This window comes from Leopardus geoffroyi, chromosome B3 (genome assembly GCF_018350155.1).
Source record: "Leopardus geoffroyi isolate Oge1 chromosome B3, O.geoffroyi_Oge1_pat1.0, whole genome shotgun sequence".
NCBI classification, from domain to species: domain Eukaryota; kingdom Metazoa; phylum Chordata; class Mammalia; order Carnivora; family Felidae; genus Leopardus; species Leopardus geoffroyi.
The window spans coordinates 83,532,744-83,560,121 of record NC_059337.1 but is presented as its reverse complement, the minus strand read 5'-3'; the positions used below and the strand labels follow the sequence as shown (position 1 = coordinate 83,560,121).

The 27,378-nt window shown below is 41.1% G+C and overlaps 1 long non-coding RNA gene across 4 annotated transcripts in view; it reads left to right on the top strand.

Moving 5' to 3' along the window:
• Positions 1-247: 247 nt before the first annotated feature.
• Positions 248-27,378, top strand: part of LOC123583533 — a 216,836-nt gene continuing 189,705 nt past the window's right edge. For 3 of the 4 annotated variants that reach the window (XR_006704926.1, XR_006704924.1, XR_006704923.1), the window contains exon 1: positions 248-837. This is a non-coding gene — a long non-coding RNA (uncharacterized LOC123583533). The remainder of the gene's footprint in view (positions 838-27,378) is intronic. The other variant, XR_006704925.1, reaches the window with a different exon arrangement.

Here is a 27,378-nt window from a genome sequence, read left to right as displayed (position 1 = left end):
GGGGGGTGCCCTGCTGGTCCAGAGCTGAAGATACTTTTCCTCATTTCACACCATTTCCCAAGGTGGGCTCTACCTCATCCCTCACCTGACTCAGTGGTAAAATGTGATACGTGGATGAATAATGCCTGACCCTGACTGAGCACTTAGAGCTACACAAATTAGATCATGTTTCTCAAACCCACAGTGGAGCCTGGTCTTGGGGGTGACCTATATGCATGAAAGTTATATTATTATGAAGTTTCATCTGCAAGGAGAACAGCTACATCATGATCATTTCTTTCCCTATTAGGTTATGGCCAGCTGCTTCTTTAAGAAAAAAAAAAAAAAAAAAAGGACTCTATTAGACTCTGTATTAATGTAGGTTTTAGTTAATATTTTCCCCAAATCTGAGCCACGTGTTCCCATTAGGGTGCCATGAAGGGAGAGATCATCATAAAACACATACCTGGAGGCTGGGGCAGCCACGCCCACCATCTCGAAGGAGAGGCATTAGTGGTGGTTAATCACCTGTAAGGGTGCCTTCGTTCCTTTGCAGCTGCTGCTCCTTTTCCTAACAGCCGCACTCATGCTTGGAGGCGTTCTTAAAGGTCAGCTGTTCCTCCCTCAGCAGCTTAAAATTTCCACCACCCATGGTCAGTTGTGTTTCCCCCCCGCCCCGCCGCAAAACTACTATGGCCGCCCTTGAGCCAGACTACCTGTCCACCGCCCGCAGGGTAAAAAGTGTGGTAGGACAACTGCCGAAGGTCTGGACCCATGAGCTAGTGCTGCTGTAATGTTTTCGAGCTTGGAAAAAGTGCAGCAGCTCTGACATAAGGGAAGAAAACTCTAGCCACAAAGGTAGGACCCTTGGTTTCAACATTCTTGGGTGAACGATGCCGGGTTTTGGGTGATGCACAGCACAAACAGGCAGGGAGAGCTGGAAGCAGGTAAGCACAGCTCAAGGCATTGTGTGTCTGGTGTCTGTGAGATGGAGGCGATTCTCTTAGAGGCTGAGACAGCACTGGAGGTTTGGGGCCCGATGTTGTGTTTATCATTAATACTTCACAGCTGCCTGGCAGATAGTCCGGAGGCCACATGGTAGATTGGAAACAATGTGGACTTTGGAGTCAGGCATGATTTTGAATTCCAGATTAGCTGTTTGTAACCGTGCAACCTCTGTGAGGTATCTAACCTCTATGTGCTTCAGCTTTCTCCTCTGGAACCTTGTCTCCATTCCCTCTAATGGTTATAGCATAACTCACTTACGAAGTGTTTCCTGTCCCTGTGAATCTGGGCTTGGCTAGCTTAGAGGTTTTAGTGCCCAAAGGACAAATGCTTCCTCCAGGAGGCACAGTGATATGTCTATTGAGTGTGGATATTGACAGAGCCACCTGGACACTCATAGCTGCAGGAGTCACTACCAGGCAAATGGACAAAAATGAAAAACAGCACAACCCACGTGTAAGACCGGAGTGATTGATGAAACTATCAAGGGAACGTTTCCTTGCCCAAGGAAGATGTAGAGAAATATGGATGGCAGATGTCTAGGGCTTCCCTTGGGTTCCGTCCTGTCCTGGGACTACTATGTCCATGATCAAGGTTAGCAAAGTGCTCAAGTGGCACTCCCTAGGCAGTATTACCCAGGGCTAACCCCATTGGGAATAAGGGTTTAGGGTACTGAGCCAGGTAAAGAGCCCCAGACAGCTAATGGACTGGGTGAAGGAAAAGGGGGTGCAATAGCGAGTGAATACGTTAGTTACCAATTTACTGCCCCTCAGCTCCAAATGGGCCCTTCACTGTCTTGATAGCGGAGCCACACTGTAAACCTTTCTCCTTTGCCGTCCGGCGCAATGCCAGCCTTTGCCAGTAGAGGGTGCTGGAGGGACATGGCAGGAAGCAGGGGCACCTTCCTGTTTGAAGTGAACTCCCGTTTGGTTGTCCGTGCAATGTGTAGGACACAGAGTGGCGCTTACTCTCCAGCAAGTTGTGTTGCCAGTGCCCAGCCTGCCTGATTTGCTTGCGGGCACCCAGCAGGAGGCCTCACCGTGGACCCGCCTCAGCTCACCCACTTTGGACCAGGTCTGGCTCTAGGCATCTGGAGTGCTTCTCCACTATCTAGTAGGCTGGAGACTTGTCCTCTAGGAGATCTGAATCCCACTACGGGGAAGGGGCTGCCCTTCCAAGTTTGTTCCTTCGTTGGCTGCTCTCCCTCTCCCTATATTCTCCCTCTCCCTATATTCTTGTAGATATCTCCTCGTATTAATCTTCCCTGATAAAATTCCTATGTAGTTTCTGTCTCTTGCCTGGACCCTGAGTGATAGAATTGGCACTGGAAGTGGTCCCAGAAGATAAATACCACACGCAAACACACACACACACACACACACACACACACACACACAAATGGCATTTCGGGATTTGTCTAGGCTTAAGTGCAGTGTTCTGCTCCTTGCTAATGGAAAATGGGATGCTGGTAATATCTGGCATGCCATGGAATCCCAATTAATCAAGCTATCACTTGTGGTTAATTGTGATGCAATGTCACTGGATGCAAATGCCTTGAGGTCTCAAGCAAGTGCTGGACTTGACTGTTAGAGCAGTAATGAGGACTAAAGAACAGAACTGTGGAGGTGGATTGCCCTGAATATACTAGAATATTTACAGAGAGGAAAGGACAAGTTCAGGCTCGTTAGCTCTCAGCTCAAATCAGGATGTGACTATAGGAAGTCAGAGACCTTCTATTATAGCCCTGCAAGAATGATTACTTCTTGTAGTCACGGGGCTGATACTGCTAAAAATCAGGTACAAAATTTAATTGTGTGGACTGTAGAGTTGTGAGTGCTAAATTCACAGTGTGGCAAGTTTCTTTCATTAAAGTTTAGGGCATTAATAGGAAAGAATGGGATCCCAAAACTTGGAATAGAAATGTCTGGTTAGACTGAGAAAACTAACGATCTTGAAGCCCAAGTCACCCCAAGCTTCCCTCGTCAGTGGAAGTATCTTGTCTGCCAAAATCTGAAGAGAGGTGCCTTCCTTTGCTTGAAACCTACGTGATCACCTCAACCAGGGCAGATGTCTTGAAATGGGATGTCATTCTCCTCACGACCCACCACAGCCATCCTTGTTACCATTCGCTATATCACCAGGGTCAATTCTTAGCATGCTCTAGGGATGGAGATCTACTGAGACCTGAGAAAAAGTAACCTAGACACTAAACAAATAGTAAGATTTTGCTAATCAGGAGAAACTTGGAGAAGTTGCATAGGAATGGATTCTAAGGCTGTTAGACCTACTGTGGTTATAAATTTTCCTTTTTTATATTTTTATGAGGCTTTTTTGCATTCTGTATTTTGAAATTCTGGGGATAATGCACATCTGTGTGTGACTATTATGATCTTTGTGGATTATAATGTTTTAAAAATAAAAATACACCTCTTTGTCTTCTGTTAGTGATGTCTGCCTCAAACTGTATTGTCTGACATTGTGCTCCTCTTGGTATTTTTCTGGTATGTATTTTTTTCATCTCCTTATTTTCAACTTTTTATTTTATTTTATTTTATTTTATTTAAATAAAATTTTATTTAAAATAAAATGCCATTTTATTTTAGGGGTATCTCTTGTAAATAGCTCCTAGCTTTGTTTCTCCTCCTACAAGCCATCTGTTGGAGTCACAGACATGTTTGGATTGACATACCATATTTTACCATGCTTCTTATTTTCTTGATTTGTTACTTTTCCTGTCTTTGATTAACTTCTTATTTGTTTGCTTTTGTTCCTGTTTTTTTTTTTTTTTTTTTTTTTTACTCAGGTCATTTAGGAAAAATACACTGTATTTTTCTAGTAGTTAATCTTACATTTTTGATATGCATCTAAATATTTTTCTATCTTCCAGACTTAATCAGAATCTATAGCTTCCTTTTGTACAAAATAACCATGTCTCCATGCTTTTAGTTCCTTCTCAATTTCATCCACTTCTCCTATTAAGATAATCTCGGGGGCACCTGGGTGGCTCAGTTGGTTAAGTGTTCGACTTTGGCCCAGGTCATGATCTCACCAATCATGAGTTTGAGCCCCGTGTTAGGTTCTGTGCTGATAGCTCAGAGCCTGAGGCTTGCTTCAGATTCTGTCTCCCTCTCTCTCTGCCCCTCCCCCCCTCAAATATATATATATATATATATATATATATATATATATATATGTAAATATATATATGTGTGTGTGTATATATATATGTGTGTGTGTGTGTGTATATATATACATATATATATATACATACACACACATATATACATATATATATAAAATTATATATATATAAAGACAATAGTTCTAGGGTTATTTTTTTTCTGTGAAGAAGAAGTTTTAGAGCTTTTTTGTTTTTTTAATTGCTTTGATTACCCTTGCTTTCTATATTCGAGGTCTTCTTTCTGGATTTATTTTTTTCTTTAGCGAGAGAATATCTCCTAGCATTACAGAAGGTGTTTATGGATGCTAAACTTTAGATTCTTGCGTATGTGGGTATTTCCACTCATTTGAGTTCTGCTTTGGCTGCTTGGTCCATCAACAACTGAGATTTAGGTTAAGACCTCTTGTTAAGAATGTAGATTTTTCTATTTCTCCTTGTACTGTGTTGCTGTGGCTTTATATATTGAGGCCATTTTATTGGACATACAGTTTTGGAATTTTTTTTTTTAACATTTATTTATTTTTGAGACAGAGAGAGAGAGAGCATGAACAGGGGAGGGTCTGAGAAAGAGAGAGATGCAGGATCTGAAACAGGCTCCAGGCTTTTGAGCTGTCAGCACAGAGCCCGACGCGGAGCTCGAACCCATGGACCGCGAGATCATGACCTGAGCCGAAGTCGGACGCTTAACCGACTGCGCCACCCAGGCGCCCCCAGTTTTGGAATTTTTAAATATATTTGTGAATTGAACTTTTTGAAAAATCATTGAGATTAATTTTTCTGGTAATGTTTTTTGCTTACAATTTATCTTGTCTGGTGTTTATAGAGCCACCAGAACTACCTTTTTAAAAAATCTTCATTTTTAGGGGTGCCTGTGTGCTTGGTCGGTTGGGCGTCTGACTTCAGCTCAAGTCATGGTCTCTCAGTCCGTGAGTTCGAGCCCCACGTAGGGCTCCGGGCTGACAGCTCAGAGCCTGAAGCCTGCTTTGGATTCTGTGTCTCCCTCTCTCTCTGCCCCCTCCACCACTCACGCTCTGTATCTCTCTCTCAAAAAAAATAAATAAACATTAAAAATAATCTTCATGTTGAATATGGCTCTCTTATATACTGCATATAGTTGGATATTTTCCTTGTTTACATCTAATGTAATCATATGTGCTTTAAATGTATATTTCAGTTAACTTTTCCCCAACTTTTGATTTTGAAAAATTTGAAATCTACAGAAAATTTGCAAGGAAAACTACCAATTAGATTCACCAATCATTGGTACTCTGCTAAATTCTGTGTATGAATTTGTGTGTATGCAAATGAATTTGTGTGTATGAATTTGTGTGTATGCAAATTCATAAATACATACACTTAAGTATTTTTTAAACTTGATGAGAGCTGAGCCTTTATTTCTGAAGAACCATGGACCTTCTCCTACCACAATATAATGATCCACTTTGGAATTTTAACACTGATACAACATTATCATCTAATAGTTCATATTTAGATATCCTCAATTGTTCCAACGAGGTCTTTTAAAAATTTTCCTCCACTCGGGATCCAACGAAGGGTCTTGAACTCCATTTAGTTTTCACTAATATAGAAGAGAGACCCAGACTTTTTTTGTTTTGTTTTGTTTTGTTTTTCCATCTCAGTGTCTGTGTATCTGTCTGTTGTCGATCTCTTTTTTCAAGAATCCAGCGTGGTGGTTTTGCAGGATATTGCTCTATTTGTATTTGTCTGACTCCTTCCCTCTTTAGGTCTGGGTAAATAGTTCTGGCAGGAATACTACACAGATGATGCTGTGTTCTCATCAGTGAGTGTGTTAGGGGCGAATAGTATAGTTTATCCCATTATAATATGTTTGATCCCTTGGTTAAGGTAGGTGTCTGTCGGGTTTCTCTACCTTGTGGTCCCCAGCAATCTCTTACTCCATATTTTATCTTCCGTTGGTGATTTTTACTGTTGCAAAACAATGGTTTTCAATTTATATCTTTCCTTCTCCACCTGGTTGTTGGCATTCTAAAGAAAAGCTTTCCCTTTCTCTCTTCTCTTGCCCCATCCCTTTTAAAATAAAGTTTTAGGAGGTGCCTGGGTGGCCCAGTTGGTAAAGCACCCGATTCTTGATTTTTAGCTGAGGTCATGAGCTGGAGCCCCATGTGGGGATCCACCCTGGGTGAGTCTGCTTGAGATTCTCTCCCTCTTCCCCTGCCCCACCCCCATGTGCATATGCATCCTGTCTCTCTGTCCTCCCCCTCAAAAAAAGGGTTCAGGATCAGGGTGGATTTGTGGATGAGTTGTTGATTCAGTATTGTGATCAGTTCCTGTCATTACTCATTTTGAAGTTAAATTACCCATGGTCTGGCCATCTTGAGCTCTTTCAAGCTCCCAGTATCAGGGGGGGCCATTCTGTGACATTACCCACCAGGTGTGAGAGCACTTCTTTACTCTCTGGTCAAGATCTTCAGAGCTTCTCTTTTAACTTACCCTGTCTCAGCCCTGAAATCCTTCTTTTCTCCAAGATGTCATAATGTTCAACTGAGGTCTGGATGCTAGAGGCACTTTGGGTACTGAGATGAGGTTGCTTCCAACTCCTTCTGTGGAAAGCTAAGAAATCTCAAGTTATACTAACGCAGTTTCTTTTTTTTTTAACATTTTATTTATTTATTTGAGAGAGAGAGAGAGAGAGAGAATGAAGTTGGGAGGGGCACAGAGAGAGGGAGAGAAGGAATCCCAAACAGGCTCCATGCTGTCAACATGGAGCCCGATGGGGGATCCATCTCACAAACCTCGAGATCCTGACCTGAGCCGAAATCAAGAGTTGGACGTTTAACTTACTAAGCCACCCAGGTGACCCTATACTAATGAGGTTTCTAATTCTATCCTAATACTACAGGACTTTTTTTTTCTTCTGTCCACTTTTGATACTTGTACCTGTCTTCTCCCACAACGAGAACCTGGGTTCCCAACAATATATTTGTTCAGTCCTGTGATTCATTCAGAATATTTCATAATGGCTTCATCAACAACAAACTAAGTCACTTAAAAAATTTCTTTGCAGCTTTCTTTTTGTCCTTAGACTAAACTGTATTCCATTGAGGGTGTATTGTCAGAGTACTGTGCTCAGAAATTGTTTGGATTATTATTTTTCCTTCTGTGTAATTAGGTGTATAATTATGAATATGGCCAATGTGATAGATGGTTGGGTTCTTTTGTTTCTATTTGCATTCAACTTTCATGTTTTCCCCATTCATGTTTAAATTTATTTTTTGAATGCATAAAATATTAACATGGTTCAAAAGTCAAAACTATATGAAAAGGTATACTTACAAGTCTCGTTCCTTTCTCTATCACTTCTACTTCATAGATACCAACCCCCTGTACCCCCATAGGACACTGATTTTATTTCTCATTTATGCTTTATTTTTCAAAAATAAGCATGCTCATTTCTATTCTTTCTTTCTTCCACAAAAGGTGATAGATAATTTTCTTGCCTCTTGCTTTTTTTCATGTATAAGGTGATTATGTATATATGTGTGTGTGTGTGTATGTGTGTGTATATACGTATATGTATATATACATATATATATAATTTTTTTAATGTTTATTTTTGAGGGACAGAGACATGGCACAAGTTGGGGAGGGGCAGAGAGAGAGGGAGACACAGAATCCAAAGCAGGCTCCAGGCTCTGAGCTATCAGCACAGAGCCTGACGTGGGGCTGGAATTCACAAGCTGTGAGATCATGACCTAAGCCAAAGTTGGATGCTCAGCCGACTGAGCCACCCAGGCACCCCGATTTTCAGGATATATATTTTTAAGCTTATAGAGATTTTCCTCATTCTTCTGTATGTTTCAATTAAATAAAGTGTGATCACTTTTTCATCTGGCTTAAATCTAACTTTACTTTGTGCTTTGTTCTCCTGTGTTGTGGAACTGTTTCCTGCGTCTGTTAATTTTTTTTAAATTCCATTTTTCCTCTACTAGTTTAGGCATTATACACTTTTTCTATTCCTTTTACATCTTATCCTAAAAATCACAACCTATCAAGTTGTGGTATCAACATAACAAGTCTAAAGTTAATTGGTAACTGTACCCTCCTTTCAGAAAAGTAATGACCTTTCCATAGTTAGAACCCACGAGACCTAGTTTATGTGTTCAAGGTTTTTTTACATGACTTCACAAATCCTTTTCACTTCTCTGATCATCAATTTTGGATCATATTTGCTGCTACCCAATGGGCATTTGTTAGATTTTCCTTTGGGTGATAAGCTTTTTGTTTTCTGAAAATGTCTTTATTTCACCTTGGTTCTAGAAATATTTTCACTCGGAATTTTAGGTTGATCATGATCTTCAACATACTAAAAGATTATTCTGTTTTCTGTCTTGTTTCTGTCAGTCCAACACTCTTTTTAAGAAAATCTGTTGTTTTTTCTCAGATTTGATAGCAGAGTATCCTCCTTGTCCCTGGTATTTAGAAGTTTATGCTGTGTCTAGGTATGGACTGATGTTTATTTATCACAATTAGAATTCACTGAGCTTCTTGAGTCTGGATTGGTGAAGGAAAATTCTCAGCCATATCTCTTCAAATGTGGTCTCTGTGCTACTCTTTCCTTTGGGGACCCTGAATACCCTTGACTTTAACATCTGTACCTTTTACTTCTTCCTGGTTTTCCTGTTTGTCTCCCTGGGCTACAATCTGGATAACTTGTTTTGATTTTTAACCCTAACCCTATTCATCATCTTCTGTTGACTCATCCACTGAGTTCTTCACTTTGGTGATCACATTTTTTAAATCCAGAAGTTCTATTTGATTCTCTTTCTCATTTGCAAAGATCACTGGATAAAAATTTCCTGCTCCCTGCAGATGCATAGCTTACATGTTTCGTTAAACATAATCAGAATTCTTATAGTCAGGCCAAATCTTGTGTGGGTTTGTGTCCCAGGGTGTGTGTGTGTGTGGGGGGGGTGGGTGTGTGTGTGTGTACGTGTGCATGTGCACACATGCATGCATACATGACTGATTCTGCTTTTCTCCCTGAAGATAACTTGTTTTTAGCATACATCCTCATCATCAATTCCAGACTATTATACTCGGAACTATCTCGAGGAACTGGTGGAGAACTAGACCAAAGCTACAGTCTTCCAGAGAGCATTTGAGTTGGCTTCTGCTTGGCACCTGAGGGTGATTGCAGTCCAGGACCACTCTAATCCTACTTCAGGCCTTGAGTTCTGGGTCTATCTCGGTTATAAGATCTCACAGAAGGCCTGGATTCCTCTGGTTCTTCCTTCTGTTTGGGTCCTAGCTTATTGAGGTGACAGTCTCCCATTAGGCATTCCATTTTGTGTGAGTCTTAGCTTTGACATATGGCCCTTTTGTGACCCAAATTCTTTAACAATGCAAGTTTAAGTCTAATGAGAGCAAAGCTTTCCCCAGGACAAAAGTGGCTTCTGTGTTCATTTATCTCTGGAGTTCCCTTTGTTCTGGTTATTTCTAACTGTGTTGTTAGCACCTCTTTCTTTTAAGAAACATGTGTGGGGTTTTTTTTTGTTTCTTTTTTTTGTTTGTTTGTTTTTAACATTTTGCCAAGAGATTTTAGGTTTGTGTTTGTTTTGTTATCAAGAGGGCTTGTCCAAATACCCTAGCCTGTTATTACAGAGGCTCTGAAGTCTTAGGGTTTCCTTTGACAATTAATTTGTCTACTCTGACTTTTGAAGGGTGGATATTCTTGAATTTTTGGTCTTCTGGTAGCACTTTATTTTCCAGTGCTGCGTGTGTCTAGAACATATATAAAGTGAGAGAATGAAGCTATTCTGTGCCAGGTACCTTACTGAGTGCTTTATAATGAGTTCTTACAACAACTTCAGGAGATGGGGTGGTGGTAGCTATTGTTTTTCCCACTTTATATAAGAGGAAAATGAGGTTCAGTAACTTTACCAATGTCCTCAAACTAGCAGGTGGCCAAGCCATAGCCTCAAGCCAAGGTCTGATGCCACAGCCTGGGCTCCTAACCACTTCATCCTGAAAGGTCCCCATTTATAGCAATTTAGCAAGTTACTGTAATCACAATCATTACAATTGTCATCACAGAACTCAATTTTGACTTCATATACACAGAAACAATTCTGACTCCATATGTATAGATCCTGTAATGTTGATGGCATTGTTAGTCCAAGTCATGATTCTTCTCAATCCTTAGCTTGAGTCTATGTAATGTTCACAGGTCTGTGGGTCTCACCTCAACACAGTAACCCAGACCAGATCAATCGTCAGGGCAACACCATTTCTACTTTGGTTTTGGTTCTTTCTTTCCCTATGCATTTAGTGCAGAAGGAGGAAATAGGCTCATTTGCTAAGAGTGCCATCATACTGGAATCTTGTGTTATGCAATCTGTTTTTTAAAAAATAAAAAGCTATTGAGGCCATGAATTTTCCTCTTTGACTTGGGCCGTTCCTGTGGGGTTTTATGAAATTTTACAGTCTAGTGGTTAGAGATGTGGGCCTTAGAACTAGGATGTCTGGGTTCAAATTCTGAGTCTGCCACTAAATACCTCTGTGACCTGGGGCAAGCTATTTGAGCTCTCTGTGTCTGTTTCCTCACCTGAAACATGGAGATAAAGGCATCTACCTCATAGAGTGATGAGGATTAAGTATAAAGTAGTGTTAAGAAAAAGTGACACACAAGTAACAATTAAATGCTAATAGTTAATAGTTTTATTATTTCTGAACAGTCTGTAACTTTAGGGCTTATTTTTTTTGTTCTTAACCAAGAATTTTGTTAAAAGTTTCTCGTGGTTGATAAGTGCATATTTTGTTTTCGCTTATTTCCAATTTTATTGCATATTAGAAGTCTTAAAAGGCTTTCAGTAATCTACTACCCAAACAAATTTTGTTCCAGAAGTATTTGAGAATGTCTGTTTTCAGAATACAAAGTTAGTAGTATAGATACATATCTCTATTAAATGCTCTTTGTTCATGTTAAGTTTTTAAACTTTTTAGTCTACTAGATCTGAAAATCAAGTTCTCCACAAAATCTCTAGATATATGTAGTTTGGGTTTCGGTCTGTCTCTGTTTCTCTCTCTTTTATTTCTTTTTTAAAATTTTTATGTATTTATTTTTAATGCTTATTTGTTTTTGAGAGAGAGAGACAGAGCATGCGCAGGGGAGGGGCAGAGAGAGAGAGGGAGACGCAGAATCTGAAACAGCTCCAGGCTCTGCACTGTCAGCACAGAGCTCGATGTGGGGCTCGAACCCACAAACTGTGATATCATGACCTGAGCCGAAGTTGGCGCTTAACCAACTGAGCCACCCACCCAGGCACCCCGTCTGTGTCTCTTTTAAATACTGCTCTGTAGTTAGTGGATTTTTCTCCCCTCTGCTCAGGGAAATATTTTCCTATTCAGGTATCCTTTTTTTTTTCCCTTTCCTTACTGTTCTCTCAGAATACCTGAAAGTCAAATTCGGGCTCAAGATTTGAAAGCTGTTTTTAGGAGCCAGAGGAGCCCATGATGGACTGAGCAAGCACTCACTGGCTTATCCTCAGCAGAAACGGGCATTGCAACGTTGAGATACTGAAGTGAGAAGGTGGTAGACACCGACGCTATTAAGCTTCTCGCCCTTGCTTATTTTTAAACCATACTATATCTTTGGCTTGAAATAATACAGCAATCTTTCTCTTCCTCTTGGAGCCTGAGGAGGAAGCCCAAAGAACCAATGGAAAAAAAGATTCTACATGAAGAGACAAGAAGAGGTAAGAACATTTTCTCAAACCTTATTGGTCAAGGGCAGCCCGCTGTCTCATGGGGTGCCTCTGCGCAGGTTGTGTTCCTGAAGCTCAGGAGAGAGAGGCGCCTGCTTATTCTCGGGCTTCTGTAAGAATTTCCCTCTCCACACTCTAACCTGTGAAAGTAGCTAGGCAGCAAGGAGATAAAAGTGCTGAGGATGTGACTGTTTTCTTGCAACTCTTTGTCTCTTTCTACCTACACAGAGCAAAGCAGCTCTCCTGTGGGGATTTAGCTTCAAAAGCAAAGCATTCTTGTCTGCTTCTCGGCCTCCATTATTAGCAGTAATGGAAGGGCCCTGTTTTCTAAGGCTACAAAATCAAGGAAGCACAACCTCTGCATTTAACTACCCGTGCCGAACCTCCTGCTTTGAATGCCTTCCCCTTGAATCGAAGGACTTTCAAGGTTGCTCAGTGCAGGGTTTGGTATTGAACCAGGAAAAGGAGTTGATTTTACTGGCAGACTTTTTCTTTCACAGCTCTGAACTTTTATTCCTACGTGGGCATTGTTTTTTGTTTTGTTTTGGTTTGGTTTGGTTTGGGGTTTTTTTGCACAAGGATGACCTCCTTGGTCCACTGTCAGCTGGATTTGTGTTTTGTTTTTGAACTGTTGATCCAATCGTGGTGATGGGTTTGTCTTTTTACCTCGGAACTAGAGTATATCTGAAAAACAATTATAGTATAGGGGGAAAAATCTTGACTCGCCTGTCTTTTTACCTGCCAAAATCTTAGCTATTCAAGACAAAATTAAATACTACTCCATTTTTATCCTTGGTCTTAATTTCCCATTACACTATGCTATGAATTTCAAGGAACTCCTCACAAACTGCGTTTGTAGCTCCTAATGAGCATGTTTGATTTCATTTGGTTCTGTATACACCTTTGGGGAAGCGAAGTACCCGGCCGAATTAGCTTTCAGAAAGCAGTTGCGTAATAGCAGTTGCATAACTGAGTCATTACGATTCTCATTCTGGTTCAATCTCTGATTGCCAGCTATGATTCTGACACCAATTCTAATGTGTTTGTGTTTTCTTAACACACCACCGAGTTATTCTCTGACACCAGTTGGGTGTCTTAGAATTGCACTCAATTCTGACACTACCTGGAGATAGTGTCAGATCCCACAGATTGAGGGCTCAGTCCTACAAGACTGTCCCCACTAAGCCCCAACTCCAGTCACCAATGAATCCATGTTGTCACTTGGGCTTCTGAACAGTTGAGTTAGGAGTTGCAACAATCGCTTCCTTGGGTTTGATTGATTGGCTGGAACAGCTCCTAGAATTCAGAGAATCATTTTATGTATTAAATCGCCAGTTTATTATAAAAGGGTATTACTCAGGAACAGCCTGATGGGAGAGATGTATAGGGCAAATCCTCTCCAAATCCTCTCCTTTTGGGTTCTCATGGAGGCTTCATTACTCAGGCATAGTTGATTAAATCTTCTGCCATTGGTCAATCTTCAGCCTCTCCCCTTCTAGGAGATGGAGGGGGTAGTGATGCAGTGGGAGTGAAAATTCTAACTCTTAACTGTTTGTTGGCTCCACTGGCCACCAGCCCCCTTCCATAGGTGCTTTTCCTGAGTTGCTTCACTAATGTAACACAAGCTACCTTTATTGCTCTCATCACAGGAAATTCCAAGGGTTTTGGGAGCTCAGTGCCAGGAACAGGAAGAAGGGCGAACACACACATTTCTTACTGTAGATCACAGTGTTACAGTGATCAGATCTAAAGTATTGTTGCCGTTTAGTAAAGTGGTGTCCCCACCTGAGCCAAGCAGCCATTGAGCAAAATAGTGTATTTCCATTAGCTTCCCTCGTAGGGCTTTTGTGTGCATGTAGCAAACTGCGTTTTGTTTTGTTTTAAACATGATTGGGGGTACCTTTCCCTGGTGTCAGAGGGCTTGGGAGGAGGTACTGCCAATATTGGCCTCTGCCACTCTTCCTTTTCTCTTTGCCATGGCTGCCCTTCTCTTGATGGACTAGTGGCATGTTGAGTTGTAAGTACCTACTGACTGTGTGTAATCCCTTCCTACAGGCCCAAGGGCCATTCTATTTCTTTGACCACCTGTCTCAGCCATTTTTAATTTCTAGTTTAACTCTCTCAAAGGTCTTAGGTGCTAGTGTACTACAGCCCCGATTAATAACATAATCATATCACATTAATAGATGGTCCTTTCACTTACAGTCATTTCTACTATCATATATAGAATGAAACTTTTTCTTCTCTTTAGGCAGTGGCTTGGAAACCTTGTCCAGGTTACTCACTTGTACTGTAGCTGTGAGTCGCACACACAGAGTAGGGACACCAAGGCTTTTCTTTCCAGAAATCAGCTTTATTTGTGCCAGCATGGGCTCAGGGGGCTAAGACCGCAAAGGCTGAGCCCCGAGCACCGTGTGGGGTGGGGCGGGAGGTGGTTGCCTTTTGTACAATTTTTGCTCCTTTGTCTCCCACATATGGTAACATCCAGTCTGAGTGGGTAGTCTATGTTACAGAGTCATGAGGAAGGTCACATGCACACACCTACAGGTTGCCTTCCCTTGTGAGGTTTTCACCTATTCTTTAGGGAAGGGCTCCACCACAGTATCATCTACTTTGTGTGTGAACAGTATGCCTTATACCATCATACACACAACACACCATTGATTATACAGAAAAAGTATTTTCCCTGAAGAAATGTCCCACCTAATTGATTAGGCAATGTATATCCATATGAAATACTCAATGATACATGATGGTGGGATATGAATCAATATTATCTAAAGAAACTCTTGGTCAGTGCTCATTATGCTGTAAGTCTTCATGAAAAGAACAAATTGGGGTTGGAAGACAGATAGTCTTCACTGTCTTCCAGCCAACATCCAGGGGGAGGCTGAGGCAGAAGGACATGAGCAGTACAAGGCTCCCTTTGGGTAGACCACGAATGAATGGGGAAGATGAGGTTGACACCAGCAGGTGGGGGTAATGATCCAGGGAATCTGGGGTATTAATGTTGCCTCAATGTTGAGTCCACAGGGTGGTTGGGGCTGAGGACACTTGGGTTAAAATAAATCTAATTTCTACTCCTTCCTTTCCATTTCTGTGGCCACTATGAAAACATAGGCCTCTGCCATTTTACATCTACACTCTTCTCTCTGTAACAGGTTCTCTATGGGTTGCCTAGCCAGCTCCAATCCATTCTGGTCCACTGCCAAATTAGTCTCTCTAAAATGATGCTTTTGTCATAGTGTTAGAAACACTGGAAAAAAGGAGATAAACACACTCACTGGAGCTTCCAGGCAGGAGTGACAGAGAGCACAGCCGATAATCTAGGGGAGCAGGAGACCTTTCCCCTCCTGTTCTCCAATCCCTTCTTCACCATTACCTCACAAACGTATAACACCGAATATGACTTTCATAAACATCCTGGTATGCTGTTTGAGCTCAACCCTACCTTTGTTCTTTTTTTTAAGCTCGTTAAAAATATGCATTAGCACTGGAAGAAATCCTGAAGGAACATTATTTTAACAGCTAGCTTCTTAAGTAACGTATAGCTTAGTAAAAATTGGTAGCAAAAGTTCCATCAGTCCACAGATTTTCTAATAAGAGTCATATCAGTATCACAGATGTGTGAGGTTGGCTATCCTAGAAACAGATCATGAAACAAGGATTTAGGGGCACATATTTCATAAAAAGGAAAGAGCAAAGGAGGCCCATGGGATAAGGAAGGGAAAGAGGCAGAGGAAGAAATATACTTTCAGATAAAGTGTAACCCCTCACTGGGGTGGGAGAAGGAAGGTCTGGAGGGTAAATGGCATTGTCTTTTGTACCCAACACCCTGTTATTCCTTGCCAATGTTGATAGGATACAATTTCCAACTCCTCACTCCTTCTGAGAAAGATAGTTTCCTTGGGCTGAGGACAAGTTTGCATAAATGGCATGCCTATGAGCTATTATCAGGCCATACTCATAGCAGCTGAGAGAATGGGTATACAACCCCGTAAAAATGATTTGTGTGGGACACTGACAGCATCAACTATAGCCCACCCTATTCAGATTCACTGCTTCTCACATTAATTCATTTCACTAAAATGAAGATTCTCCAGGATTCTGGTTGGTCACAGTTTCTAGGACCACTAAATAGTATAGCTCCATTGGTCAGCTAGTCCTGAAGTCACAACTAATACTCATCATCTCTCTTTTTTAATCATTTGTTCTAGCTTGTTCATACCCTCAGCTATCACTTTTGCTGGTTTAGATGTCTTGTTTGATGGGATGACCCAAACTCTCATCCCTGAAGGGTCTGAGCCCAAGAATCAAAGTCATGTTTTCCTTGTTTTGTTTGTTAGCTGATCATAGGGAACTGCCACCATAAGGTCCTTAGGTATAAGCCAAGGGAAAGCATCTGTTCATGACTGGTAGGTGTCCTGGAAATCTGGGCTATTTTTGCAGATTCTTTGTGACCTTTGGGCCTGCTTTGAGACTGATCCCAGATGTCCCACTTTAACTGTATGGTGGATTGCTTCTGAGACTGTGGGCCATGATGGGCATTCATGGTACATGGTTACTCGATGTCCCCTGATGAGATGCTCCATCTCTAGCATGCCAGGAGCTATTTTTCAAATAGTACATGATTCCCTCTGCTCCTTGTACTTATAGAATGCTAATGATCTGTGCTGTGTTCTCTACTTGGAGATTGCCTAGACTCCACAAGATCATTTTGTCTACCTCTAATACATTAAATTTACCCAAAAGTGTGACCCAAGTGTCAGAGTTCTTGTATTGTAGTCTGGATCTACTCTGGGCCCCAGTCAAAACTGTAAGCCTTCAGAATCATTTGATAAAAGAGAGCAGTATTCTCAAGTATGGATCATACTGCCCACAAAAATCCAATGGGCTATCAAGCATTGTATGTAGGAGACACAAGATATAATATATTGTCCTTTACTTTGGGGGTGGAATCCTAGAATGCTCTGGAGCATTAGACCTCAGAACTTTGGAGGTAACAAGACTCTGAATGTTGGTAGGATTTACATCTCACCCCATAAACCTCATATATCTTACAAAGACATCAAGAATCCTTAATACTTGTAGCTCATCAAGAATGGTTAACATGGTGTCATCAATATGGCAGATCAATGTGATGTTCTACAGAATGTCCAGATATTTTAGGTTGCTTTGGGAATATGATGTGAAAGCAGGAGAATTAATAATCTAGGACAAGACTATGAATATACATTGTTGTCCATCATATGGGAATACAATGAGATTCTGACCTTTCCTCTTGATAGGTATGAGAAAGAACGCATTAGCCAGATCAATACCTGCATGCCACGTTCTGTAGGCTGTGTTAATCTTACCTGGAAAAGCTGACCACATCTGGCATAATAACTGCAATTGGGGCTACTGCTTGGTTAGATTTGTGGTAGTGTGCTGCTATCCACCATAATTCATCAGGTTTTTATAGGGGGCATACTGGTAAACTAGAATAAAAATGGGAATGTGGATCATCACCACTGCATCATTTAAGTCTAAGAGTGGCCCTAATCTAATTTTCTCTGGGAAGCAATCTTGGTTTTTAATTTATTAGTTTTTCTAAAGCTAGGGGTACCTTCAGGGGCTCTCATTTGACCTTTCTGATTACAATTCTTTTACTCTACTGTTTAAGGAACGAATCAATGTCTATTGTGAGAGCTTCATGGATTAGTATGTCTATTCCATTTACATATTTAAGAATTGCAGTAATCACCACTAGGTAGGTCTATGGATTCAGTAGACCCACTGTGACATAAGTAGGATTGGGTCTGAAATCCATTTATTACCTAATGCCAAATATCTCTGCTGTAACAGGAGATCAGAAAGGTGCTTTAGTTTTCTGGGTAGTAGGGACCCTGTGCACAGCAGCCCTTTAAAGATCTGGGTCCTTGACTTCTTCCCAATAATGGTTATCTGACTAAATGATTATATGCCTCTTTTAGGAAAGACTTTGGGAATCACTACTATATACGTTTGTTGTGATATTGAAGCATTGTTTCCTCTTAATATAATTTTTACATCATTTAAAACTTACAGAAAAGTTGGAAGAAAACAAAAAAATTCTGGATATCTTTTACCCAGATCCCCCATATGTTAACATTCTACTACATTTGCTATATCCTTTTCTATATACACAGATAGATGTGTGTGTGTGTGTGCGCGTGTGCGCGTTTGTGTGTGTAGAAATGTGTATATATACAAACACGCACATATTTTTTTCTGAATTGATTAAGGCTAGCACCATGATTCCCTTTTATTTCTAAACACTTCAGTGTGTATTTTCTAAAAACCAGGAATTCTCATATACAGCCATAGTACAATGATCAAAACCAGAAAATTGACATTAATATGATACAATTATCTAAACTTGCTAGGGCTCTAGAATTCATCCTGCTGGATGGTCTTACCGTCTTTTGGTGGTCCTAGACTTAATTCCAGATTTGGGGGGCAGAGAGACCACAGAAAAAAGTAAGGGTGTTGGAAGTTCAGATGGGGTGTCTGTAATAGAGGCTTCATGATTAAGTTTCTGGTTAGTGCATGGCTCCAAGATAGCAACATCCACAGGAGCCACAGATTGGATGTTGGCTGAAAGGCCTGGAGCTGGCAAACTCCTCAAAGCAGAATCTGGCTCCCCCTGTGTAATGTTAGCCCCCAACTCCATAGTCCTCCAGCCAGGCTGAAATCCTCAGGGTCTGGCTAATTGCCATGTGCATTGCTAAGCCATTTCTTTTCTCATGCTGTTCTTTCTTTCAGAGTTGCTTGATTTCCGCACCGCCCCCCTTTCCCCTTATCAGCCTTCTGAAATACAACTATGTTGTTAAGGCTATAAACAATGGATCTCTCTGTGGTTTTTCAAAAGCATCATTCCTAGCTGGGCTACATCTCTCCCACTGGGTTGTAAGCTCTGTGGTCCATCATGTTACTTGAAACATAGCAGAGTTGAGCAGAACTGTCTTCCTTCCCCCTCTCCAGATCCTAGCTTGCTCAGCTTCCCTTAGGTTTTTTGTTTTTTGTTTTAAAACAGAACTACATTTAATTGATTATATAGATGAGGCTTTTGGTCAAAGAATCCTCCTTCCCCATTCACAATTACAACAGGTAATCATTTTTTCTTTTGACTTTTAAAGCTGTTCCTTTGGATATTTACTTTCAGATTTCCAGATGGCATGTTTATACTGCCATTTCCTATTTGATTTAAGTTTGGAATATTGTTGCCTTCGTACTTTAAAAACTGAAGATTTAGGGGCTTAGTTGGTTGAGCATACGACTGGGGCTCAGGCCATGATCTCAGGGTTCATGAGTTCGAACCCCACATTGGGTTCTCTGCTGACAGTACAGAGCCTGGAGTCTGCTTTGGATTCTGTGTCTCCCTTTCTCTCTGCTCCTCCCCTGCACTCTCTCACTGTCTCTCTCAAAAATAAATAAACATTAAAAAATTAAAAAAAAAACCCTGAAGATTTATATCCTGCTCCTTCCCCACTACCAACTGTCGCTATTATATCCCTTCCCCCACCCTCTGAATAAATTTATACCATGCCTTTTGATTAGCCTAATGTTCAATGTTTTAATTATTAAGCCTATGGAAATGTTTTTTGAGACAAGCTGTGCAGTATTCTGTGATTGCATTTTCACGCTTGTATAACTGCTTTCCCTTAAGGTTAATATGCTACTTTTATTTTTCTATGAACCTCTAAACAATCCTCCAGAAGGATAACTCTGCTCTCAAAGTGTCTGAACATACTGAAGTGATCATTATTGTCTTAGAGACAGACTTTCTGAAAGGTGTGGTGCTTTGACTCTGACCTGGACTGGTTGCTCTTGGGGACCGCGGCACAGAGAACAGCCTTGGATGCTCAATCTCCTTCTACCTCTGACCTGAGGATTCCCTGTGCTTCTCCCCTGAGCTGGATCCTTTGCTTCCTGGATTCTACACTTCTTTTTTGGCTTGCTCCCTTGTTTTGCAGAAGCACAGACTCTAGAAACTTCCTGAGAAAAATTACAAGGGAGGTTAGGTTGACTTTTGAAGAACTCACTTGTCTGAAAAAAGTTGTATTCAGCCCTCCGAATTTGTTTGTTTGTTAATTAATTTATTTTTGATCTGGGTATTTGAGGCTGGAAGTCCTCCTTCCGCAGAATTTTAAAGGCATCACTCCCTGTTATTTTCACTTGCATGTTAAATAGCTGCCATTTTAATTTCTAATTGTCTGTTTTGATCTTTCCCTTCCATCCCTAGAAGCTTTTCAAGGTGATTTTGTCCAAAGTTTTTCTAAAATCTCACATTGTATCTTTTTTCATCCATTCTGTTGGAACTTGGTGTACATTTACTGTTTGAAAACTCCTTCTTTATTGAACATTTTCTTAATCCTTTCATCATTGCCTCCCCTTTTCCATACCTTTTATTTGGATGACTGACTTCTGACACTAATTTCAAGTTGTACTTTTCTCACTTTTCATCTCATTTAATTTTGTTCTGTTTGCTGGGACATTGTGTCCACTTTGGCTTCCAAAGCTCCTGTTGGACTTATAAATTTCTCCTATCACCTAATTTTCATTTTCTTTGAGGGTTCTGGATTTTTTTTTTACAGCATCTTTTAATAGTTCAATGAATGTGAAATGTTTTCTGAGGTTGTCTGAGGATTGTAACTATACAACTATAGATTCCCCCCCCCCCCGCCCCCGACAACCCCATAGCTCCTTGCATGGTCTCTTGTTCTTCCCAGTCTCTTCTTGCTTGATTGAGTCACTATCTTTCTTTTAGATAGAAGTCATCCTGAAGTATCTGCTGTTTCTTGGGCTTTCTCTTCCTATCTAAGAGTAAAGTCCTTCAGATCTGTCAGAAGCTTTATTTGCAGGTTGTACTCTTTTTCTTAGGTCTTTTCTATTGAGTGGCCATTTTTTCCTGGGGGATACGGTTAATCTCTTGCCTTTAAAATACGCATTTAGCTGCTAGTGATCTTAGAGATGTGGAAAAAGGGAACTTGAGGTATCTGATTTGACAGAAGATTTTCATGTAATACACTTGTTGTCATAATGCCACCTCTTACCTCAGCTGTGCTTAGTGTACCTGAGTTCAGTGCTTCAGACCTTACAGGATTAGGGAGGGACAGTCGCATGTGGTCAGTACTGAGGGTGGGGTCAGGCTGCTGCAGTTAACATTGAGCTTGCGAAGCATTCCTGCCTTCAACTCTGTATGCTACACCGCACTTTGAGAGATACTTCATGCCTTCACTTTGCTGAGTATATTTTTGAGGGCAGTGGTCCTACAAAGAGAATTGGCTTGCTTCTGAGTTCCTTTCATTTCCAGGTCACATTTTAACTATCTAGTCTGCTAAGTCAGATACTATTTGTTCAAAACTTTTGTTGCTGTTACCTTTTCTCTTCTTTGTCCTTATTATTTTGTGCCATTTGAGGCAATATCAGAAAGGAATGAATGTGTTCAGTTTGCCGTATTTAACTGGGAGCTTCTTTTCTCTAAGACTTTTCTATGAGATTCCATTCCAGATGAATCTTTTCTTTTTCTAAACTCTGAGTACTTACTGACTGTGTGCATTAATTTTGCATTTATTCATACTCTCTTAAGGGTTTCTTACAGTTTTGTGCATGGAGGCCTTACTTCCCTAACTAAAGTGTAGATCTTCTGTTTTATGCTAAAATGTTAAGTTGACTTAAATGAGTTTTAGATTTTCATGAAGTAAGGATTTTTGTCTCTTAGAAGTAACCAAATTTTAAAAGTAATTAGGATTTGACAAATTTCATTCACATAGGCTCTAAACTCAGGTCATGGCTACCTCATCCAGTAGTAATGAGAACTAGTCTACAATTCGAATGCTTTACACTTAGAATCACATTTTTAATCTTAACAGAGGAAAATCTTTACATAAAGCAGATTATCAACCCGTTTTATATTAAAATAGAGATTTTCATAAACAATATTTTTGTTGACAAATGCTTAAACCTATGCTATGCCAGGGTTATCGGGGTACAGAGAAGCCCCTGAGTGTGGGAACGTATCTTTACCTAATTTGGGGATTGTATCCGATTTCTGTTGATGCATAACAACACCCCTCCAAACCTAGTGGCCTTAAATGTTTAAACAACAATGTTTAACACTCATGCAGCTGCATTCAGCTGGTGGGTGAGCTGGGAGGTAGGCACTTGAGACAATCTATGTCTTTCTTTCCAAAAATCTGGGCTACTTCACAGCATGGTGGCCTTGGGGTTGCAAGACAACAAACTGAAGAGTGCATGAACTTTACCTACTCTCTGCTTGTGTCACATTTGCTGATGTTACGTTGACCAAATCAAGTCACACGGCCAAGGCCAGAGTCGAGGTGGGAAGGGACTGGCAAGGGTATGAACACTAGGAGGTGTGATTCATTGGAGGTCATTACTATAAGAATCTTCCACAGGATACAGAATAGATGTGCATTATAAATATAATTTATGTATCACTAAAGATGACTATAAATCTTCTAGCTAATATATGTAATATAAATACAATTTCCTGGAATTGCTGCACCTTTATTTTAGTACGATGGGGAAGACTGATATATGGCCTTCTAGACCCAACCCACTGAGAATAGTTTGGCTTAGTGTAAAAAGACACAGCCCACTTATAATTCTGCAGCCATGCCGATCAGTCACCAGGGCAATGGTCTGTACCAGGCTGTAATCTAGCTTGGTCACCTCCGTTTTCTGGCCCCTACATTACATCACTGCTCCCATCAGCTTACAGTGGCACTACCCACCAGGCTGCAGGGCTCTGGCACGTATGGCTGCCTTGTGTATGTGTGTGTGGGTGCGGGGTCTTTGGAAGAGTCCAGACGAGGACCCTGCAAAGAGCTGGGCCCAGGGCCAGAATCTCCAGTCTAATGGCAGTGTTCTGGAACAGGAGAGGTTTAGTTATTCCTCTGCAAGTTGACCAACAGGTTATAATGAAAGCAAGTTTTCTGATCAAATTGTGTCAGATGGTCGCTTCTTAGTAAATTGAAACAAAAGCGCCTCATCTATCATCTGTGTCAAAAGTTGATTATTTTGATTATTTTGCTCTGTTCTATCTGCCTCAGTACCTATAATGGCGCTTGATACCTAAATTAAATGAATCCCTAGTCCAGCATCAGGACTGAGCCAATTATGTCAGTTTTACTGGGGGGCCTAGAATCTACTAAACCTCTGGCAGCACCCAGTATCAATTAAGGATCAAACTGCGCACACCATCTTTAAAATAAACGACCTTGAAGACCAGTGGCATCCAATGGAAATATAATGCGAACCATACTTAAAAAAAATATGTGAATAATAAATTTTATATAACTAAGTGTATCCAAAATATTATGTTAACATTGGAACTACCTACATTTCAGTTGCTCAATAGCCACATGTGCCTATCATATTGGACAGCACGGTTCCAGATTCTTAAACACTGTTCATTTTAAGGGTTGGGAATGTCTCTAAAATAGTTTAGCCACTGCACATACTATTATGTTCGCTAACGAGAACCCAGTTTGAACATCCATTGTGTTAGCAAAATGTCTAATATTGACGAGAAAGGAATAACTGAAAAGCTTGTAGTAGCTACTTTGGAGATAGACATTTTTGATGAAACGTTCAGCCGACAGCAACTGGGATGCATATTCCTGACGAGCGCAACTAACTGCCCCTGAGTGAGACTTAAAGTCACAGTGCAGAGTTTATTCTAATAGACAGTATTTTCAACGTAATTTTATACTGCCATTATTTTGGAAACTGTTCTAAAGAGCCGTGAGACAGATCTTCCAAGGTTTTGTACATATACAAATATTCTAAAATCGTGTGTGTGCGCACATGGTCAAAGCATGCATATTTTAAGCCGAGCCGTCTTGGGTGTCTAAAGCTCTTTCCCATAACTTAAAAAAAAAAAAACAAAAAAAACATTTTTTTAATATGCTAACACCAGGGAGCCAGCATCAGCATGGCCTATGATGGTGAAGCAGAGTAATGTTTTGAGATGCTCACTTAGATTTTGTTTGCTGAATATTTTTTTCCTCTCCTGAATTTTAATTAGGTAGATACACCCCCTAGTATTTTCTGCCTGAGGGATTTTTGCAAGACCAAAAAGCAGAAGCCGCTTGAAGTCCATGCCTCTGCCTCTCATTTTCTTAACATGCCATGCCTCTTGAAAAGATGATGCCGGGGACCCCAGAGGTGAGGGGAGAAGAGGGACTGCTGGGGAGGTGAGGTGTCCCAGAGGCCAGGAGACAGTAGACAGTTGGCAGGTAGATGGGTGAAGAGCAAGGCCAGGAGCAGTGCTTTGTGGCATTGCCCCAGGGAGATGCACAGCTTAGGGAGCCTGGGTGCCAGGCACGAGGGTTTTTAGTCTTGGCAGACAAGCTCCTGCTTTGGTGATAACCAGTGTGGAGTAATCAGTAGATGGGCATTGGGAAAGCTTTGGTGGTGTATAAAACTCCCAAGAACTTGGTGCAACCATGTGGTGGGAATAAGGGGGAGGAAACCCCGATACTTATTGAGCCTGAAGAACAGCTAAGTAGGATTCAGAAAGGTTTAAAGAAAATAGAATTTTGTGCTGCGTTTTCACACCTGAGTTTGGGCTGAGTTATCCTGTTACAAATGACGGTGTAGACACGCCAAGAAACTTAGGCCAAAGAACTGGATGGTTTTTTTGTGTTTCATCCCCTAGTGCAGTGGATCATGAATGGTTCACATCCTAATTGCTAGTTACTAAAGTGAACTTCACGCTGCATCGACAAACAGGAAGCCGATTTGTACCTATGGTTCTGCCTTGAGCCAAGTCATACCATTTTGCCAGGCATTGGCTCCTTCTGAGGCCCCAAGATTCCATGAGATGTTCGTGAGGCACCTTCTGTCTGATAGAGCGCTGGGCAGGAACCACAGCACGGAGGGAATCCACATGATAAGGACATGAGCTGCTGCTGAAATTTTCCATTTTCCTGCAGGTTTTCCTAATTTCAAAGCCAGACCTCAAAAGACACTTAATAGGTAGAGAAAGCAGCTTCACAGACTTAGACTCATCTGTCTTTAGAGGTTTGTGTTTGGCTCCATGTAAACACTTCAGTGGCAAGGCTCTGTCTGGCTTTTGTATTTGTGAGAAGCTCCACATATCCTAGCCCTCTGATTCATTTCCAGCAGGGTGTTTTCTTCATGTCTGGTCTGCACCTGGGTGTCCAGGTCCCGAGGACTGGAAATTAGTTTCAGTTCTCCTAAAATGGCTGTTGGATCTCCTTTCTTGGTAACTTGTATTTTCTCTGACTTGGGAAAATCAGTGGCTGGGACTTGACCCACAGCCCTGCTGTACAAAGAGCCTTGACTTTGTGCAACTTGCTGAACAGTAGAGCCAAGTGGGCAGTTAGGCCACCAGAACTTGGGGTTCACTGATATTTTTCTATTAAATAGCTCTCCAGGGGAAGTTTTCACGATATTTTGAATGTGTCTTTTTTTTACTCCTCCTTTTGTAATCCAAATTAGAAATAATTCCAAATAATCTTTGGCATGAGACTAGATATAACCTTTAACTTTGATAAACTTCCGGGCCCTGGTGACCGTTCATCTTTGCTAGTGAGTATCCTGGAATAGGTTGACTTTTAAAGATTTTGCTAGAGTAGTCATGATAGCTTTCTACGAGTAGGTGGGGTATTACGGTAGGTGCCATCTGATAACAATTTTGACAGGAAATACATGTGAACAGTTACTAAGAGCTTACTATAGTGTATTGAGCATTATATTACGTGTTCGACTTGGAGCACTTCCTCTGATGCTCATGATCTCAGGGAGATCATGATCACTTTGCCTTGACAGCCAGGGAAACAAGATAGACAGCCTAAGTATCTTACCTGCAATCACACAGCTTGAGTTGCAAAGCTGGGTTTAAACCATTGCCATCTGATTTGATGCTTCCTCTGTTCTCCCCAATTCATTTTCATTCTCTCTCTCTCTCTCTCTCTCTCTCTCTCCCTCTCTCCCTCTCTCCTATATATAGATCTACATACACATACAGAAATTATCTGTATATAAAGTAGCTGTGTGTACATACTCCATTTGTAGATAATGATTCACTCCATCAGATGTGGATTGACTGCCACTACTCTGTGCCAGGTACTGTTCCAGGTGCTGGGTGAGAAGCAAGAAATAGGACCGACTAGGTCTTTGCCATCAGCGGGGAGAGACAGAACATAGACCCATAAGGTCATCCCAGAAAATGAGTGTTAGGAAGAAAATGAAATCGGTGCTGTGCTTTAGGATGAACTCCTGGGAGGGGGTTTCATACTGTGGTTGTGGAATGTGTCCTTGGGAGATTTTTGAGTTCAGACCTGAATGAAGAGAGAGACTCTCTCATGCCAAGATCTGGAGGAAGAACTTTGCAACTGGAGCAGAAGCCCTCAGGTGAGAAAAATCAGAGTGTGTTCAAGGGAAAGAAAGAAAGTCAGTGTGGCTAGAGCGTAATCAGCAGGACGAAGAGTGGGTGGGAACAAGATCACAGAGAGATCTGAGAGCCTGTGGCTCTTGGCTGATGAAGATGGCCAGAGGTTGATACATACTTATCTCATTTAATCCTCCCAATGTCTCTGGGAAGCAGGGACTGCAAGAGCCCCAAGGAGCAACCCTTTCCTGGAGCATTTTAAAGTTGACTGCAGAACGCTGGCAAACCCAGCTGAATTCACGTACCATGTGATCAAAACACCTACTGGCTGTCTGGGTCTGACTGTGTCAAGTTATTATTCTTACATTTCTCTTCAGTCTAGCTTTCCTGGTGGTCCTCGGAGAATCTTCACTCTTCTTTGACGGTAGAACATATGCTACAGATCTCCTGCTTGTGTATTCTGCCTAGTCCGTTAACATTCATAATCAAAATATTTTCTTTTTATTGTTGACAACCGTGTTCTTTAAGAATCTTTGGAGTTGCTCATGTAATACACGAGGATGAAAAGTCTGATTTTTCCATTCATTCCTTGGGCCTGGATTCACTGAACACGTTTGGATCGTCCCAGGTTTCCACTGGGACTTGGAGCAGCAGAGCTGGTGCTGGGAAGCTCTATGTTGAGTGTGGTGGCTCAGGGGACACGCTGGTCTGCCCAGGTGCACCTGCCCTTTATCCACATCTAAGCCATTTTTACCTTCTGTGTTACAGAATTTTGTAACTAAGGGTTCAATTCAAAAACAATTCTTTGTAGGGTTTGCTCATTTTCCTGCTATATGACTGTGAGCAAATCGTAGAACCTCTGATAAATGTCAGTTTAAGTGGATCTTTCTTTTAGGATCACTGTATAAAACATGGTATGTAAATGGGCCTTTGGCCCCATGCTTCCTTATAGTTACTGCCCCTTTTTTCCCTTCCTTTTACAGCAAAACCATATATTTTTTAAAGGTTTCTTTTTTCTTTTAATTTAAAATTTTTTTTTTTTTTAATTTTGAGACCGAGAA